The sequence below is a fragment of the Myotis davidii genome, unplaced genomic scaffold (genome assembly GCF_000327345.1).
Source record: "Myotis davidii unplaced genomic scaffold, ASM32734v1 scaffold576, whole genome shotgun sequence".
NCBI lineage: Eukaryota > Metazoa > Chordata > Mammalia > Chiroptera > Vespertilionidae > Myotis > Myotis davidii.
The window spans coordinates 553,049-573,202 of NW_006287104.1; positions in this window are offsets into that span (position 1 = coordinate 553,049).

A 20,154-nucleotide genomic window follows, 5' to 3' on the forward strand; every position below is an offset into this window, starting at 1 on the left:
GCACTATTCAGTCTACCATAGATACCTAAATCCTTCCCGTGGTTATTCCCCTAGGTATGACTATAATTAGGAGAGGTATCCACAAGTTTCAGTTTCACCACTTAGGCTCCACATCCCTTTCTGCCAAATTGGAAAAACAACATAATACCATACCAGGAGGGAGAGGAGCATTACATAAATCACCAGTATCTTTGAAACAACCAAATTAAAACACACACACACACAAAAAAACCTAAAAGGTGCAGGAATTGATTCAGTAACTCGTTACACTTTTCTGTTAGACCAATACAGAAAAGATTCTGCCAAATTGGAAAAACAACATAATACCATACCAGGAGGGAGAGGATCATTACATAAATCACCAGTATCTTTAAAACAACCAAATTAAAAAAACACACACAAAAAAAAACCCTAAAAGGTGCAGGAAGTAATTGATTCAGTAACTCATTACACTTTTCTGTTAGACCAATACAGAAAAGAATATTCTGAAAAAATGATAGTAGATGTTTATATGCTTCTCCAAGGAGAAACCCCAGGTCTTGCAACAGTTGAAATGTGATCTTGTTAGTTGAGCAAATATATTCAGCCCCAAATAAATGGCATATAGTATTAAATCTGAAAATTAACTGTTTTATTATGTGTTTTTTTCCCTTCCTTCATTGTTTCCTTCCTTTCTTTCTTACAAATGAAAACAGTATGTATTTTTGATAGAATAACCAAAGTAATAGATGTGGTGAACATTTACCAACTTTTGACCATCCTGCACCAACATACTGGTTGGCCTTTGAGGAAGTTACCCTGTTTCATATCAGAGAGACACAGTGGCCTTCCTCTCAATTTATGACATTTAGATTATGGGACCCATAACCCAGTCTCTACCAGGATGCTTTTATCTGAGATGTTAAAGATAAATGTGAAATAGGGTATGTGGCAAAAGAACTGAAATCAATAAAAGCTACAGGAGCTGTCAAGAAGAAGGAAGACCAACCCATACTGGATTTATGGCTGAACACCAGCAGAGATCAGCTCATTATAGCCTCATTGTAATACATTAGCATGCTAAACAACGCACCCCATGCCACCATGGTTGGAATGGGAAAGCCCACATAAGGCTATAATATGGCTGATGGAGCTCCTCTGAGAAATCACTACCCCTTTCCCAGGAAGATTGTGAATATTCCTCCCCCTTATTGAACACGCTACCCCTGATTAAATGCACCTCAGTAAAGGAAGCAAAATCTGCTACAGGGGAGCTGCTCTGTCTGTGGAATAACCCATTCTCTGTCTAACTACTTACCTAACAAACTCACTTTCACTTTAAACACTATGCTGGCTCACATTTGAGTTCTTTTCTATGTGAAGCCAAGAACACACAATGGGTTGCAGACCCTCACATCCCCAAATTCCCAGAACCCCCCGCATCAGACATTAGTAATAAACTTACTCATGACTCAAAACTAAAGTCATATTCAGAGACAAAGATAGCACAAAAGAGATGGCAAAATTATATAAGCAAATGTGAAATGAATATTAGTGGGAAATCCCACCAAAATTTCATAAAGCATGTGGGAATTTAGCAAGGAAACAGAATGGAAGCTAGAGCATATAGTTGATAGGGTGTGCAAAATATTTGCTGCCAGCAGATCATTTTACATAGTTTTAAAAAATTTCCACACCATTTTCCCATACCCAGTGCCTTCTGACTATTCTGCAAGCCCTTTCCATAGCAACATGACACAATGCTCATCACAGCCATTTTAATTGAAAAGACCTTTTAAAGTTTAACAGCTTTGCAGAGAATGGACATTTTTACAATCTGCATATTTTGTGGCATTATATTTAATTTACAGCTCAATGAACTTGTCTCTGACTGTCTGAAACTGACACTTTATATTTACTTCTTTTTCCCCTCTGCTTGCCGTTAATGATCTTGAACACTAATAAAGTTTTACAAGAGTTGTGACTTCCTGATCAAGCATAATGTTATTTATCAGTGATAAAGCAGAAGGGCAGAGCTCTCTATGTCAAGACCACATTGAATTTTTTAGAAGCAGAATGTTTTTTAGTTTCAACTTTGTTTTCATTATTCTCAATTTATTATTAATAATTTAATGAGTACTAATAAATAATTTTAACTACATACTTATAACAGTCTTAATGTACATTTTTGCCCTGGCTGGTTTGGCTCAGTGGATAAAGCGTTGGCCAGTGGACTGGGTTCGATGCCAGTCAAGGGCACATGCCCTGGTGCGGGCTCTATCCCCAGTAGGGGGCGTGCAGGAAGCAACAGTTTAATGATTCTCTTCATTGATGTTTCTATCTCTTTCTCTCTTTCTCCCTTCCTCTCTGAAATACACACACACACACACACACACACACACACACACACACACACAATGCAGGGCCAGATGAAGTTGGAAGAGAAAAAAAAGAATTTACCAAAAAAAACGTACATTGTCATCACAGCCTAAATGTAGATTCAAGTTCTAAAATCACATAATTACTCTTAGATGGACCAGGGTACATACAGAACTCTGAATCAAATAGCAAGAAAAGACAGAGGCAGAGCAACAACAACAACAAAAAATGTCCTGGATAAAATTTAGGTCATAAATATAGAAGGAAAAGATAGAGAGAAATACAGTGAAAGAGAGAGGGATTAAATGGGAGAGAGAGAAACAGGACATTAGATCACTAAATGCCATTCCCTAGACCTGTTGAAAAGTACTCTGGGTAATACAAGGAGCACCCCCAACTCAGGTGGGTGTTTTTATGCTCTTTAACAGCGTGCTGTGGTTGCAGCTTCAAATATCAAAGTAGTTTTCATGTGAGTTGGTCTAAGCCAGTGATTTTCAACCTTTTTCATCTTATAGCACACATAAACTAATTGGTAAAATTCTGTGGCACACCAAAAAATTCATTTTTTGCAGATCTGACAATAAATATATATAATTTTGATTCATTCACACCAGACGGTTATTGTAGTGTTAGCTGTTGTCATTTTTTTTATAATCTAAGGGAAAAGAGGTCAGTGCCCCTGACTGAATAGTCAGATATTGCATGTTTTAAAAACCCTTGTGGCACACCAGTTGAAAATCAAAGCTTCAGTTCTAGCACTAGGTCCAGTGAAGATGTTTGTCCTTGAATCTTACCCATCCTTGCACAAAAGAGAGATGTGTGTGTATGTGTGCACACATGTATGTTTTTAAGATTTACATAATGTTACTATTGTTATTATAGCATTCACATTATAAATAAACTGAGTTCTATCAAGTCACTGAGATTTATGTCTTGCTACCCATATAGCCATGCATTGCTTAATGACAGGGATATGTTCTGAGAAATACACTGTTAGGCAATTTCGTTGTGAAAACATTACTGAGTGCACTTGCACAAACCTAGATGGTATAGCCTCCTACACACCTACGTAATATGGTATAGCCTATTGTTCCTAGGCTATCAGCCTTTACAGCACGTTACTGTATATGATAGACAGTTGTAACACAATGGTAAGTACTTGTGTAAATAAACATATCTAAATATAGAATAGTCACAATAAAAATACACTATGAAAGATCAAAAATAATATACCTGCAGAGGGTACTTGCCATGAATGGAGTTGGCAGGACTAGAAATTGCTCTGTGTGAATTAGTGAGTGAGTGGTGAATGAATATGTAGGCCTTGGCCATTACTGTACACTAGTGCAGACTGTACAAACACTGTCCACTTAGGCTACACTAAATTTATACAAAAATATGTTTTCTTTCTCCAATAATAACTTAACTATGACTTACTGTAAAGTTTAACTTCAAAAACTTTTACTTTTTTTATTTTTTGACTTCTTTGGTAATAATGCTTAGCTTAAAACACAAACATGTTGCACTGCTGTGAACATTCTTCTTTCTTTATATCCTTATTCTGCTAGCTTTTTTCTATTTTTAATTTTTACCTATTTATTTATTTTTAGTTTCAAACTTTTTTGTTTAAAACTAGGCCATTAAATATACACATTAGCTTAGACCTACACAGTGTCAGGATCATCATTATCGCTATCTTCCACCTCCACATTGTGTCCCACTGGGAAGACTTCAGGGGCAATGAAATGCATGGAGCTGTCATCTATGATAGCAATGCCTTTTTCTGGAATACCTTCTGAGGAATCTGCCTTGGGGCTTTTCAGAATTATGTCCCTTGTGGTTTGCTCAGTTTGCTTATAAGTAGATAATGCACCATGAACATTCCTCTCTATCAATAAAAGCAAAACAAACAAAAAACGCCCACAAACTTTTAGTGTTGGGGTCCATGCTTTCAAATGTTTTGAAGAACTTATTGAGGTCTGCAAAGGCTTCTGTTAAACACTTCACTGTAATTTTCTTTGGGGTTCTGTTTCTTCTGCATTTCCTTTTCTCTTGCCTCTTCTTCAGCTACGTGCTCCTTTTCCAGTTCCAATGACTCCGCATTAATCTTTTCCTCAGGAACCACCTCTAGGAGCTCCTCAACTTATTGGCATACTCATCCAAACTCAGGTTTAAATTGTTTGCTACCTCAATCACAGCCTTGTTAATTTTTGCAAACTCTGCATCCTTGGCGAAGTCTATGAAGTCATGGACAAATCTCTCGAGTGTCTTCTGCCAGATCCCACTCATACTCTTCCTGGTGATATTCCAAGCCCAAGCAATGTTCTTGATGCAGTCACAGATGTAACGCTTCCAGAATTGCATCAGTGTTTCTCCAACTAAAGCAATAGCCTTGGTAAAGGTCTTCTTCAGGTAGCAGAGGCCTTAATCTTTTCTAAACTCCTTGGCATGGCAAATGTGAGTATTGCAAATCCTAGATCAAGTATTTAATATCTTTAAAATATGCCAATGGTTGAGATAAATAGTATAGTAAAAAATACTTAATTAGATCTAAAACAATCCAGAAAAAAAAGGGACAAGACCAGGTGATTTTTAAATAAACAGAACATATAAAAACTTATAAAAAGGTAGTATATTCAAATAGAACAATTTTATAATTATTTATATGTAAATTACCTAAATACCACCATTAAAAATAGAGATGATCAATCTGGATGAATAAGTAAAACTCAAATTGATGCTGTATTAGCAAAATCATTTTATTTTATTATTTTTTTAAATATATTCTATTGATTTTTTACTGAGAGGAAGGGAGAGGGATAGAGAGTTAGAAACATCGGCCTGCTGCCTCCTGCACACCTCCTACTGGGGATGTGCCCGCAACCAAGGTACATGCCCTTGAAGGGAATCGAACCTGGGACCTTTCAGACCGCAGGCTGACGCTCTATCCACTGAGCCAAACCGGTTTTGGCGCAAAATCTTTTTAAATATAAAGACACAGATACTGTAATAGTAAAAAAGTGTCAACTTTAAAATATTTATTTATTTTACCCACAAAAATAAATTTACTCTGGGATGGCAGAGGAATCAGAATTGTAAACATGCAACATATGGCAAACCATAAGTATGTCTTGAGAATAAAGGAGAGAAATTTTATTTTATAGAGAAAAAGGAAGGAGTTGGGAGGGAATGTTTTCAACAAAATGTCCATTGAAAGAAAACAGGCATTTGAAGTGCAGTAGCTTCCTATTGGCTGACTCATGACAGTTTCTCATTGGCTGAATCTGTTGCTAGGCAAGAAGAACATCTTTCTTCCTACTACTGGAATAGTAAGCTTCCTTATTTACAGAAATGTAAGAGTACACTTTCTGTTTAAGTCTACAAGGTGTTGTGAATGGTATAGTGCATAGGAACTCCCCCATCAGGGTTCCCTGACTCCATTTTAAATAAAGTTTCCTTTATTCATTTTCACGGGTGTAAAGAGTTGTACCTAGATAATCACTAAATCACTGGTGACAGATATTTCCTTGACTGTCTGATTCAATATTAAGATGTTAATTTTCCCCAAATTGACATATAGATTCAATGTAATTACATTTAAAATTAGAGCTGGCTTTTGGTAGAACTTGAAAAAATTGATTATAAAATATATATGAAAAAGCAGAAGACCTAGGGTATTCAAAATGATTCTGAAAAAGATCAAAGTTTTTCAAATTTGTCTGCTATCAAAACTGCAGTAATTAAGGGGGTGTGGTTGGGTGAAAGGATAGAAAAATAGATAAGTAGGAGAAACTAGAGTATAGAAATAAACCCACATACACATAGTGAACTGATTTCAACAAAAATGCCAAGGTAATTCAATAAGCACAGGATAGCTTTTTCACTAAATAACTAGGTATTTATAAAAGAGAGAAAAAGAGAGAATAAAGAACCACAGCTATGAATTTGAAGCATACACAAAAATAACTTGAAATGGATTATAGATTTACATAAAAGTTAAACCACAAAATATATTAAGCAAACATAAGAAAAATCTTCAAAATTTTCTTAGACGACATAAATCACAAAGCATAAAAGATAAACTAAATATTTTATCGACATTTAAGTCTTTTAACTTTAATTAAAAAACAGCATTTCTCCATCCTTTGAGAAATATTATTTAAAAATTAAAAGGCAAGTTTTAAACTTAGAGAAAATATTCACTGTGCATATAACTGACAAAGGAATACAGAATTCAAATTCAATAATAAGAAAATAACTAAATTTAAGAATCAAATAAATGAAATGGCTAATAAATATGTTAAAAGAATAGCAAGATCTTCAGTTGTTAAGGAAAACCAAATTGAAATTCACAATGAGACACAATGTAAACCCATTGGAATTGGTGAAAAATTAAAAAGACTGAAAGTATCAAGATTGTGCAAAGAAATGGAGTAACTAGAAAACTCATACATTGCTGATGGGGGATAAAATTGTGCAATCACTTAGGAAACCAATTGGGCACAATTTGATAAAGCAAAATATAAATGTACTTTAAACACAAAAATTCTACATCTATACATATGTTTACAAGGGCATGGATATGAGTGTTCATAACAGTTTTATTTCTAATAGCCAAAAACTTTAAACAACTGAATTGTCCATCACCCAGTGATTTTTTTATTTTTATTTAATGTTGGTGTGTTCACACAATAAAATACTACTTGGCAATACAAAAAAGTCAACTCTTGATCCACACATGGATGAACCTCAAAAACATTATGCTAGAGGGGAAAAAAAGATAGATACAAGAGTAGTTTATGCTATATCAGTTCCTTTTATTAAATGCTACAAAAGAAAAGTAAAATCTTTAGTGGTTTTCTGAAGCGGTGATAGTTGTTAATAAATAGAGAGAAAAACTGGGAAATTTTGTTGGGGGAATTGATGGGAATATTCTACTTTGTTGGTTAAGATTTATAAATTTGTCAGAACTCATTAAAATGTACACTAAAAATAAATGCATCTATTGTTTGCCAATTAGACCTTTAAGAAATAAACTGCAACCCCTATTTTATGTAACACACAAAAATTAATTTGAGATGTGTCATTGTTATAAACAAAATGTTAGAATTATACAACTTCTAGAAGGAAATATCAGAGAAAATCATTTTAGCCATGTGACCTACTTTGGCCATTGAGCTTTAGACTTGAGAAGTGCTTGTGTGACTGGCTTTGTCAGAGCAGCCACACTGTATCAATTTTGTGCATTGGTATTCCAGATTTAAGAAGAGGTCTTTCTGGAAAATATGTCATAAATCAATAGATGATGATAGATGATAGATAATAGATAGATAGATAGATAGATAGATAGATAAATAGATAGATGATAGATAGATAGATGATAGATAGATAGAACTTGTTCTATGTCTTACATACAAATGCCAAAAATAATCATGAAATGAATGTCCTCCTTGCAAAGACACCTAAATAGATAATAAAAACAATTGGAAGCCAATTAAAAGCATTAATTTTGAAACACCTCTTAATGAAGAGGCACCTAAATAGCACCATAAATACTAATATATTGCTATCCTTCTTTGGTAGCTAGTTAACTGCTGGTGAATCTCACCCATAAGATTTTACAACCATTAATTCAACCACTCATTTTCCCTAAATCACAATAAGGAGCGGTAGTTCTGTTACGATCTGGACTAGCCCCAGATAGGTAAATATAGATGCAAGCCCATCCGGACAAAGCCACAGTGGATGCGAGGCCCAGGGTTCAGGCAGCTGGGAGCCCCGGCAGCTGCAAGGCTCGGGGCTCAGGCCTCGCAGCTGCCGCGGCTGGCAGTGGCAGTAGCAGCAGGGTGATGGGGACGGCGCCTTCCCCTGATCAACCCAGTCGCCTCCGGCCAGGCAACAGGAGGACATCCCCTGAGGGCTCCTGGACAGTGAGAGTGGGCAAACTGGGCTGAGGAATCCTGCTCACCCCCCCCCATGCAGGAATTTTCATTCACTGGTCCTCTAGTATACTAACAAAGGGTTATTATTCAAAATATATAAAGAACTCATACAACTTAACATCAGAAAATAAACAATCTAATTTTTAAATGGACAGAGGACTTGAATATACATTTTTTCGAAGAAGTAATACTGATGGCCAACAGATACATAAAAAGATGCTCAACATCACTAATCACCACAGTAATATAAATCAAACCACTATGAGAAATCATCACACACCTGTCAAAATGGCTATTATTATAGAATTGACCCTAGGTTTTAAGTTAAGTGTAAGCTAACGATGTTTCGAATACTCCCAGGTAAAAGGAAGAACTAAGGACCAGACAGAGACTGACACCATTGTATTGCCCTTTTGCCTCAATTTTCTCATCTATAAAATAGAGACAATATAGCCCTTGCCTACTCCAAGGTAGGTAGAAAAAATACATGATACTATATATTAGTATATGAAAGGCTATGTAATATATACAAATCTTCATCTTAATTGGCTTTATTTTTCATAGGATTTATTACCTTCAAATATTCTTTGCATTCTGCTTGTATATTCATTCATTAGTTTCTGCATCTCCTTACCAAACTATGAAGTCCTGGAAAGAAGAAATCTGTGTTTGTTTTGCACATTGATCTATCCCAAACACATATCAATAGAAAAGTGTTTAGTATGTTATATAGGAAATAAATATTTGTTAAATGAATAAATGTTAATGTTAACAATGTCATTTTTCCATGGCAATTGTGTAGAGATATAACTTTAACTCAAGGACTTGTTAAAATGGTAAGAATATCAAATGCCATCTCAGACTGGAGAGACTTGTTTCTGAAAAAGTAAGCCCTACTGAATTCATCAAATTACATAAAGTGGACAATAACTTGTCTGTTTAAGAAGCTTGCTGGCCTAAGCTATAGCAAAAAATATAGGATTTTCAGTGGCCAACAGCTTCATTTTTATTCCTAAATCCAATGATAGCATGTACACACAATTTCACTTAACTAAAATCATTTTGAACATGATTAGATTCAGCCAAATGTCTGTATTGGACCAATAACACCACTTCCCTGAATCAGCTCTTTCCAGCTGGTCAGTTTGGCTGTACATAATCACAGACTGAAGAAGATTTGGATGGGAAAGTAGCATGCGATTGTTCCAGTCTCATTCTTTAGAACTGGACTTTAAGTCCCCTCCCTTCTGGGCCACAATCTGCATTTGAAACAAGAACAAATAGATTTTTTTAAGAAGACAATAAAATATGTAATTTAACTGTTTAAGGATTAATGAAATGAGAATAATAGAGATGGCATACATAAGTACCTCATCCCTCCATCCAATATTAGCTGAGCACACAGAGAGATGTCAATGCATAGCCTACAGGTAATCAAGGATGACTTCCAGGCAGAAGAGTTTTAGATGATGAAGAGTTAACTTGATAAAGAGAGAAAAATCATTTCCTAGCAGAGGGACCAGCATATACCAAGGCCCAGAAGTATCAGGAGGCATGTTACAAATTCAGGAAAGAACAGGTATTCAGCATGGCTGGGGTGCACAGTGAGTGTCCATTAAAATAGGACTTGAGCATCACTGAAGGGCACTACCTGGAGATCTTTGGCAGCATCAGCCTTCCAGAGCACATGACACACTCTAAGATGTTATCTAAAAATAAAAATAGCTGACATTTACTAAGGATGGACTCAGCACTAGTCACAGAGAAGTTAAGAAACCTACCCCAAGGTCACAGAGTAAAGTGATGAACCCAGGATGGGAACCTACTCAGTCTGGCTAGAGAGGCCATGTTCTCATCAGTGTATTCTAAACATGTCACCAGGGCCCCCAAACCCTGAAGGATCACAGCTGTAGAGGAAGGACCATCCTTTGCGTGATTCTCACTGCCATCTCTTGTGTGAGTAGAACGCAATGCCTTCCCTAAGGGCAGAGGGCAATGTCTTCTCTGTGGGCATGTTGCTGCATCCACAGCCCTCCCCATGGCAGAGCAGATGTCCTGCCAGATGGTAGCCACTTGGACCTGGGCCCCACGATGGCAGGCAGCCAGGACAGTTGCCTTGTACTTGTAATGGCTGTAAATGTCACCATCTCTCACAAACTGGACAGCTGGACAGAATGCCCGGAGAAAAGCAGGTGCTGAGCATGCAGCACATGGATTTGCTGCCCAACGGGAAGAAAATCACAATGTTCCAGGGTACATCCAGAACTGTGCCTTTGGAATAGTCCTCCTTCCTGCACTAAACAACAGGCTCCATTATAACTGGGAAGCAGAAGAAAAATTGAGGGAAAATGTTATCCACAAACATTTATGGTTCCATCAGTCCCCTGGTGTCAGGCTTTCCTGATCTACCTCCTCCCTATCTGTTTATCTTCATCCTTCTATGCTCATCTTAAGTATGTCTTCCTCCCTCGCAGAAGGCTTCTCTTGTCTAATGTTGACTAATAAGCAGCCCTGTTAACTAGGTACTCAGGTCTATCAAGGAAAAAAGACATGTGATAAGCTACAAATGCAGATTAATATACTAGTATGAAAAGGGTTACATGGCCCAAAGGAGAAAATGACAATTTTCTTGTTAGATTCATAGAAAGCTTCACTGGGGGAGCAATACTTGATTTGGGTCTCAACATAGAAGTAACAAATCACTATGCAGATGAAAATCTGAGGGAATCAAAGTAAAGAATCATAAGAGTAGAGGTTTATGGCTTTGAGTAACACTGAGCAGTTGAACAGAGCCAGTGTACAGAAACCTTTATGGAAAATGTATCAGTTTGCTTTCGCTGTGTAACAAGCTACAACAAAAGTTAGAGGCACACAATAAGCTGCAGGATGCTGACTATGTCATCTGGGCTTGCTCACCCCTTTGCAGAGGATTCTGCTATAGACAGTGCTTGACGGGAGCAATTCAACGGGAGCAGTTCTGTCCCATTCATTCATTGTCTTCCTCCAGGACCAGCAGAATAGACATGGCAAGTCCTTCTCATGGTGATGGCAGGTGTGAAAAAGCAAATAAAGCCAGTCCTCCAAGCAGTTTCCAAGGTACTACTTATGTCACACATGCTAATTCTGAAGTTCAAGCATGTCACATGGTTGGACATAGTGTCAAGGAGTAAAAAAGTTAGCCCCATGTTCAGTGGGAGAGCACTTTTACTGCATGAGTATAGAAAACGTTAAAGCTTTTGATGCGTAAGTATATGTGGAAAGTAACCAAGAGATAAGCCTGGGGAGGCAGGTATGAACAAGACCATAGGATGCACTGTGGACCATCCTAATAAAATTTTCATGTTATCCCCTCCTGTAGGCAAGGGACAAATTAAAGCATTTTAAATAAAGAAATGGCATACTTATATATGCTTTTGAGAATAATCTCTTTTGTCTGAATGCAGAAGATACTTTGGAAGGAATCCAAAATAGAGACAGATAGGGCTAAGAGTTTTAAAGTTTCTCAGTGAGGCAGTAGCAGAAGATAAAGAGATTTGGGTGATAAATAAAGCATTGGCACAATATAAAGTACTAGAGGCCTGGTGCACGAATTCATGCATGGATGGGGTCTGGCTGACCGGCCTGAGCCAATTGGGGTGGAGGGGCTGATCGGGGGCAGGGCTGGTCAGAGTGAGGGGCCTCAGGCAGTGGGCCAGCCAGCTCCCCCCCTTGGTCGAATCCCCAGTTGAACTCCCAGTCGAATTTCTGTCGAGGGGACAATTTGCCTTTTATTATATAGGATAATGTAAATCTATATTTGATATGGGCCGAAACTGGTTTGGCTCAGTGGATAGGGCGTCGGCCTGTGGACGGAAAAGTCCCGGGTTCGATTCCGGTAAAATAGGATATACCACTGGTATAAAGGCAGTGGTGAGGGACAGAGTTGCTTAAGATTTCTGTCTCATCCGTCTTGGGTAAGGATATCCCTGTCCAAAACTACCAGAGGAAGCAAGAGGCAAAAGAGTTATAAGAGGAAAACAATAGGAGAATAGGTCATGTTAGCACATGAGTAGCCTGTGAGACTCCTGGGAAGAAGATGTTCTGTAGGTAGTTGAAGGTAAGTAGGAGAGAATTCTAACCTGAAAATACAATTTGAGAGTGATTCATACTTACATTGTAATGAATGTTGTAAGCATGATTGTGATTGTTTAAAGAAAGACAGAAGTATATAGTAAAACTATAGAGGTTCAAATTTGTTTTAACAGTATATTTTTGGGTCACTTTGAGAATCTAAAGCAAACACAGGCGCCCATAAAACATTTGTTAATGCAATTCCAGGGCGCTGTGGACTTCATTTACAAAGTCTATTTACAAAGACCCTTTAAAAAGATTGTAGAAGCGAGATTACAAACCCCTGATTTAAAGGCTGAACAGAGAGGAAATAAAAGAGATAAAAAGAAAGAGAAGATTTCATCAGAGATTAGAGAGAGGGCCTGAATTTCTGATCTCATTAAGTACTAAACTCCTAGTCAACTGGGAAAGTTTAGAATAGACTTTTTTTTAATTTATCTATATTGTTGAAAGTATTACAGATGTAAACCTTTTCCTCCCCCACTAACCTCTCCCCAGGCTTTCACCCCACCATTGTATGTGTGTCCATGGGTCATGCATAGATGCATGTAAGTTCTTTGGTTGATCTCTTCCCACACACTCCCTGCCCTCTGAGAATCCTCAGTCTGTTGCATGCTTCCATGTCCCTGGATCTATTTTGTTTGTCAGATTATTTTGTTCACTAGAGCCAGTTGGATAAAGACAAGTATCACATGACCTCACTTATATGTGGAATCTAATGAACAAAATAATCTGAGAGAATAGACTTCCAATAAAAAAAAAAAGATGGGGTCAATAACTTAGACAAAAGCAACAGAGGCTGAAAAACAATGTGACTTTTAGTCAGCACCCAATTCTCAAGGCCACCCCAGGCACACAAGCCATGAGTGGTGCATGGGTATGAGGATAACTGTGCCACCTGATTTGGCAGCACCGGACCCAGCTGTAAAGTTAACCAGGAGGAGTTAGTCACATGTCAATAACTAAGTGCCAACATAAGGAACTGTAAAAAGTAGAAGCTAAACACAGTATTCAGTTACCAGACTCCCTATGAGATGGTAGAAGCTGAACTGGGAAGCTTGCGAAACAATCTTTTCTGTTAGTACCAAAAGAGTAAAGCAATCCCTTTATTTCTTAGAGGGTAAGGAGTTTTTATTACTATACCTTGCACCTAGGACACTCTCTGGCAAACAGTATGAACAGATATGTGTCACATGAATGAATAAAGGTAATCTCATGAAGTACCTAAGAACTCTCTCTGTAGGCTTATCAATGCCTCCCCTCTCTGAAACATGTCGGCTGATCAAGTGATAGCCAGTTGTCTCTCTAGGAAAATACTGAGTCCTCTTTTGTAATTAATTCATTTTATTGTTGGTAGTTCACCCCAAATGTGAGACATTTAGAAAACTCAGATACAATATAAAGTGTTTTATTATTATTTTTCAGTTTTCTTTGGCGCCAAGCAAATTTGGCTATAAACAAGAGCTAATAAACCCTGATTTAAAGGCTATAAGGCCTCTAGTGTGTGCCCTAGAGGTATAACCAGATGATGCAATACCACAAGGCCCTGTTTTAGTTAAAAGTCACGTTAATGATTTCATCCTTCATAGTTGCCCAAAGAACCCTGAGAAAGAAACCTTCAACTCTTACATCGTTTTCTGTCTTAAGGGTAATGAACCATATGTGTAGACAGCTGCACTGTCTGTAAACTATGGTCATTAATTAGACAGGAGACAGGACACATCCAGGGAGAGGCGGGTGGAGGGAGAAGGGTGAGACTTCGAAAAGTCACAGCGATTATTAATAACAGAAAGGGCAGGGAAAAGGGTAAAATGCTTGTCCTCCATATTTCAAATACATTACATTGCCCATAGCAATGAAGTGGTGGAAAGGTCTGGAAAGCACAGTGAGTATTTGAGATCAGCAAATAAGGCCAGAATTAACCACAGCAGGCAAGGATACACATAGATTCATACTTAGAATTCCAAGGACTATGCCAAATTGGTGAACTATTTACCCAAGGAAAAACATGTGAATTAGTTTGAAAGAGATTATTTATAGTGCAGAATGTGAACCAATTAAAAAAAAAAAGATGGAGAGAGCATCAGGGCTGAGCTTTCCCCAAGCATAGGTTTAAAACTCTAAGATGCAGGAACATGAATGATTGGGAAGAGGTCAAGAAGTATGGGACAAAAAAGCAAATGTGATCAGAGCAAGCAAGGACAGAGGCTATGACCAACACAGAGACCTTATAGCTTAAAGGGTCAGATCCAATTAGAGAGGTCAGTCCAGCCCAAGGAGGTGTGGTGTGCACCTGGTAAAGTTAGTAATCTTATGGGATTTATTAGACATCTCCAAACACATAAGTCAAAAAATAGAGAAGACCAGGAATAGGTATAATCATCCCTATTTATTGAACCTTTGTAATTATCACCAGTTATTCATTTATCACCAGTTATTCACTATACTAATTCTGACAGAGGCTAGTGTTTGTGATCAGGGACTAGCACATGAGTACTGAAGGTCAAGGACTGCATGTGTCTACACAACACTTTATTCCCACTGCCTCATATACTGGCCAGAAAAAACTAAATCAGGATTCTTATTAAAGCAAATACTTAATGGAAAATGGGAATAACCTTTCTAAAAAATAACCCAAAAGTATACTGAAGAGAAAACAATAAACTAAAAAGTCAGGAATCTTTGGATGATAACAATGTTCCAATGTAGGCTCACCAACTACAACAAATGCACCACTACAGTGGAGGATGTTGATGACGAGGGAGGCTATGCGTGTTTGGGGGAGAAGATATATGGGAAATCTCTGTACTTTCTGTTCAATTTTGCTGTGGACCTAAATCACTCTAAATAATAAAGCCCATTAAAAAGGTCAAAGATATGAGAGTGCAAATGACAAAACCATAACTTTCTGCTCTATAGAATACCCAAACAAAACAAAACAAAAACAGAACACACAAAGTATATCAGTGCTAAGAAGAGCACTAGGATATAAATGCCAGATACACTGACAAAAGGAAGGGCAATATGAAGAACCAATGAAGAGTCGTGTACAGGAGAATGGCATGATTAGATTTATATGGGATGGAGATCTCTCTGGCAGTTATATGGTGGGTCATTTAGCTGTAGAGTAAGTGTCAAAGTAGGTAGACCATTTAGGTACTAATGAACTCATTCAGCCATAAAATAAGTACCTGAATTAGAATCTATATAATAAAAGCCTAAGCGACCATTATTGCAGAATGACCAGAACGACCAGTCACTGTGATATGCACTGACCACCAGGAGGTCCTGGACTGTGAGAGGGTGCAGGCTGGGCTGAGGGATCCCTCTGCCCCAAGTGCACAAATTTCATGCACCAGGCCTCTAGTTGTGGAAATAAAGGTAATGAGACATACATTGGTTGGATAGAACTGATATGACCTTGTAACCCTTCGGTTTTCAAGAGGAGAAAAGAAGAAGAAAAAAATCTAGGGTAGCTTCCAAGTCACTGACTTCATGGCCATAAAACTTATTAAGCACTCAATAAATGATTCATGGATGAATAAATCAAACATATACATTCTTCAAATTTTTATCCTCTATAATAAAGAGTTAATATTAGACCGAATGGCAGAAATACCATCCGGGCAACAGTCCAGACAATCTTCCGGACAAAGCTGGTCCTGCAAGGGCTGAGCCCCTTGCACAAATTTCGTGCATTGGGCCTCTAGTAATTTATAAAAACCATGGTGATAACATTCATATTTTCTGTTTTTATTAATTCAGGCAGCATTTGTTGGGCACCGCATAACTACAGAGTTAAATGTTAAACAAGTGGAAAACGAAAACAAATGAAAGAGGAAGAGAAAGCACCATGTGGATTATAAGCTTGTGCTGTTTGAAATTGTCCTGTCCCAGTGTTCTCAGAAGAAAATTAGGACTTGTCAGACACAATCTTGATTTTGGTTCATGAAACACTGACACTGTGATAGTGGCCAGCAGCTTTCAACTGTGTGATTGAAAAGCTCTACACAGGTTTTTCTGGCAACCAATCTGGACCACTGCCCCTTCTGAAGTACCAAGGCATCAGGTTGGCTACTGGATTATCAGCATCAGGAATTCCTTTCATAAACACATGATACACTGTCCCCTAGTCTTTCCTCCAAGCAAACATCCTCTGAACACCAATAGCACATTATCTTTCTCTTTTATGTTATTACTATTATCTGTTATCTTATTAAGTTTTGGGTTTATTATGCTTATTTATGACTCTGTCTTATATCCACTAATAGGATGTAAGCTCTTGAGAGACCATCAAAATCATCAGATTCACACTTTCCTTTCCTCTTTTATGAATTCTTTATTCTTCATTTCTGAATCTGAAGATAATTCCAGCCATCTGAGATAATTTCGCATTTATCAAAACAGGTAAATCACCATAGTATTAAAATTACCTAGTAGATTTTCAACAATTCTTCTCTTCAATTTAACTTTTATAATCGAATTACTGTTGTTTCCATGAGTTCTTCTTTTTCACCCAGTCCACTAATCCTCCTCCCCTCTGACAGCTTTCAGTCTGATCTCTGTATCTATGGGTCTGTTTCTACTTTGTTTATCAGTTTATTTTGTTCATTAGATTCCACATATAGTTGAAATCATATAGTACTTGTCTTTCTTTGACTGGCTTATTTTACTTAGCATAATACTCTGCGGGTCTATCCATGCTGTCACAAAGGGTAAGATTTCCTGCTTTTTTTATGGCCGAGTAGTATTCCATTGTGTAAATATATCACCACTTTTTTAACCCATTCATCTACTGAAGGGTACTTGGGTTGTTTCCATAGCTTGGCTATTGTAAATAATGCTGCAATAAACATAGGGGTGCATATATTATTTCAAATTAGTTTTTCAGGTTTCTTCTGGTATATTCCCAGAAGTGGAATTGTTGGGTAATAAGGCAGTTCCATTTTTTTTCAGGTAACTCCATAGTGCTTTCTACAGTGGCTGCACCAATCTGCATTCCCACCAGTAGTACAGGAGAGTTCCCTTTTCTCCATATCCTTGCCAATACTTGTTAAATTGAATTTTAATTAAAGGGCTTGTACATTAACAATTTTCCTTATCATCAATAAAATCTGTTTTTGAAAACCCAGTTTAATTCAATAAGCATTTATTGAGTATTTATTATATGGGAGCCCATGCACTGTGCATTGTGGAAATGCAAATGACTAAAGCATGAGCTATCAAATTTTGTCTGAGAAAAAAGACATGCAAATAACACACTGCATAAATACTGACAATGCAATCAATTAAACATGTGCAATTTACATGCAATGTATAGGTAAAGCACAAAAGTGAAGGGATACTCCTGATAGACTGGAAAAAAATGTCATCTGACTTCGATTTTTACAACTAAATGGAAATCTGTGGCAGGTCATTCCAGCAAAAAAACACTCATGCAAGGAATCAATGTGATAAACATAAAATGGTATTAAAAAGAAACAGGGCCTGTGTGAGGAGAAATAGTGAAGAAAACATAGTCTTTTAAACATGCAGGACGCCACCCATATTTTATCAGCTCAGGATGAAAAATATCAAATACTTTCTGTGCACTCTGATATACCAAGATTCCAACAGCTGGATTGGCAGGAGGGTTGATTGCTCCTTAAGGTGACCTTCCCTCTTTGGAAATGATCAGAAGATGCAAAAACATAATAATCATGTTAAATAGGTACCTGTCCCAGTGCTAACCCACGTATGATCAGCTAAGACTTGAATTGGGCCTGAGAGAGAAGATTAGATTTCAACAACTATAAGAAGAAGAACAATATTAGGTCATACTTACTGAGCATTTATTGGGTGATAAATCTTGTTTTAAGCACCTTGTTACATGAATGGTTTCACAAAATACAGAAACCATAGGAAATGTAGAATATTCCCTTTTTATAGACAAAGAAATGGAGGCACAGAGAGTTTAAGCGATGTCCCCAGTGTTAAAGAAAAGGCAGTGTACGATGGAAGAGTGATGTTCATTCTTTTTATGGTATTAAATAAGATAGGAACTAGGAGATGGTGTAAGGCAGTGTTTGGAATGAAGGCCATCAGTATGTACAGAAAGGTTTTTGAGTGGCTGTTGAAAGTGAGCAGTTGGATGCCAGAGGGGCGGGATATGCACGTGGGAGGCAATAGGGATGAGTATAATAGCCAGGATACCTTTTGGAGAGCTATTTGAGGCATAGGGAGGTGTACTCATCTAAATGATCTCTTCTCAGTATCTATCTGAAAAACTGGAAAACATTTATTCACAAAGATACATGCACCCTATGTTCATTGCAGCATTATTCACGGTGGCCAAGACATGGATATAGCCAAAGTGTCCTTTGATAGAGGATTGTATAAAGAAGATATGCAGATTGGTACAACCACTATGGAAAACAGTGTGGAGTTTCCTCAAAAAATTAAAAATGGAACTGCCATTTGACCCAGCAATCCTACTTCTAGGAACATATCCTAAGAATCCTGAAACACCAAACAGAAAGGATGTATGCACCCCTATGTTCATAGCAGTACTATTTACAATAGCTAAGATCTGGAACCAGCCCAAGTGCCCATCAGTAAATGAGGGGATTAAAAACCTGTAATACATTTACACCATGGAATACTATGCAGCTATAAAAAGGACCTCTTACTCTTTAAGACAACATGCAGGGACCTTATTCTAAGTGAAATAAGACAGAAAAACATAAGTATCACATGGTCTCATTTATATGAGGAATCTAATGAACAAAATAAACTGATTTAAAAAAAATTCAGAGACATTGAAGCTTGCAACAGTGACCTATTTCAGAGGGTAGGGGAAAGGGGAGGGAGAATAGATTAACCAATGAACTTATATGCATATCCCATGGACAGACAACAGTGCAGGGAAGTACTGGGGAGGGGAAGGGTGTGGGATGGAGGAGGTCAGTGGGGGTCGGGGGGAGAGGGTGACATCTGTAACACTTTCGACACTGAAGAATTTTTAACAATGGTACATATATTTATACTCTGAACACTACTCAGCCATAAGAAAAGATGAAATATTGACATTTATGACAACAGGAATGGACCTTGAGAATATTATGCTAAGTGAAATCAGTCAGTCAGGAAAAGCTAAAAAACATAGGATTTCACTCATATGTGGGATACAAAACTGAAACTCATAGACACAGACAACAGTTTGGTGTTTACTAACCCTACTCTCTTCCCTCTGGCAAAGGGGCTAAGTATGTGGTGACAGAAAATTATTTGATTTTGATGGTGGGCACACAATGTAATATACAGATTATGTATCACAGAAACCTATATGAACCTGTTAATCAATGACACCCTAATAAATTTAAAAAAATACAGGTTTTTAACAGTTAATATGTGCCAGCCCCATAGTTCAGTTTGGGTAAATAGGAGTGAATAACACAGAAATATGACAATAAACAAATCCATCCAGGCCAGAAAGCAATATAAAAAAAATGAGTCAAATTCTGGGTAAGTCAAATTAAATCAGTAGCCAACATTGGCATACTGCTCATGATGCAACATGTACTAACCTAAGTACTTTAAAGGCATCAACTCCTTCATCCTCACAACCTGACCACCTAGAGACAACTGTTACCAACCACATCTTATAGATGAGGACACAGAGGCTAGAGATGGAGAAATGTGCCTACAGTCATATAATTTGTAAGTGGCAGATTTGCAATTTAAGCAGCCTGGCACATAAGTACTA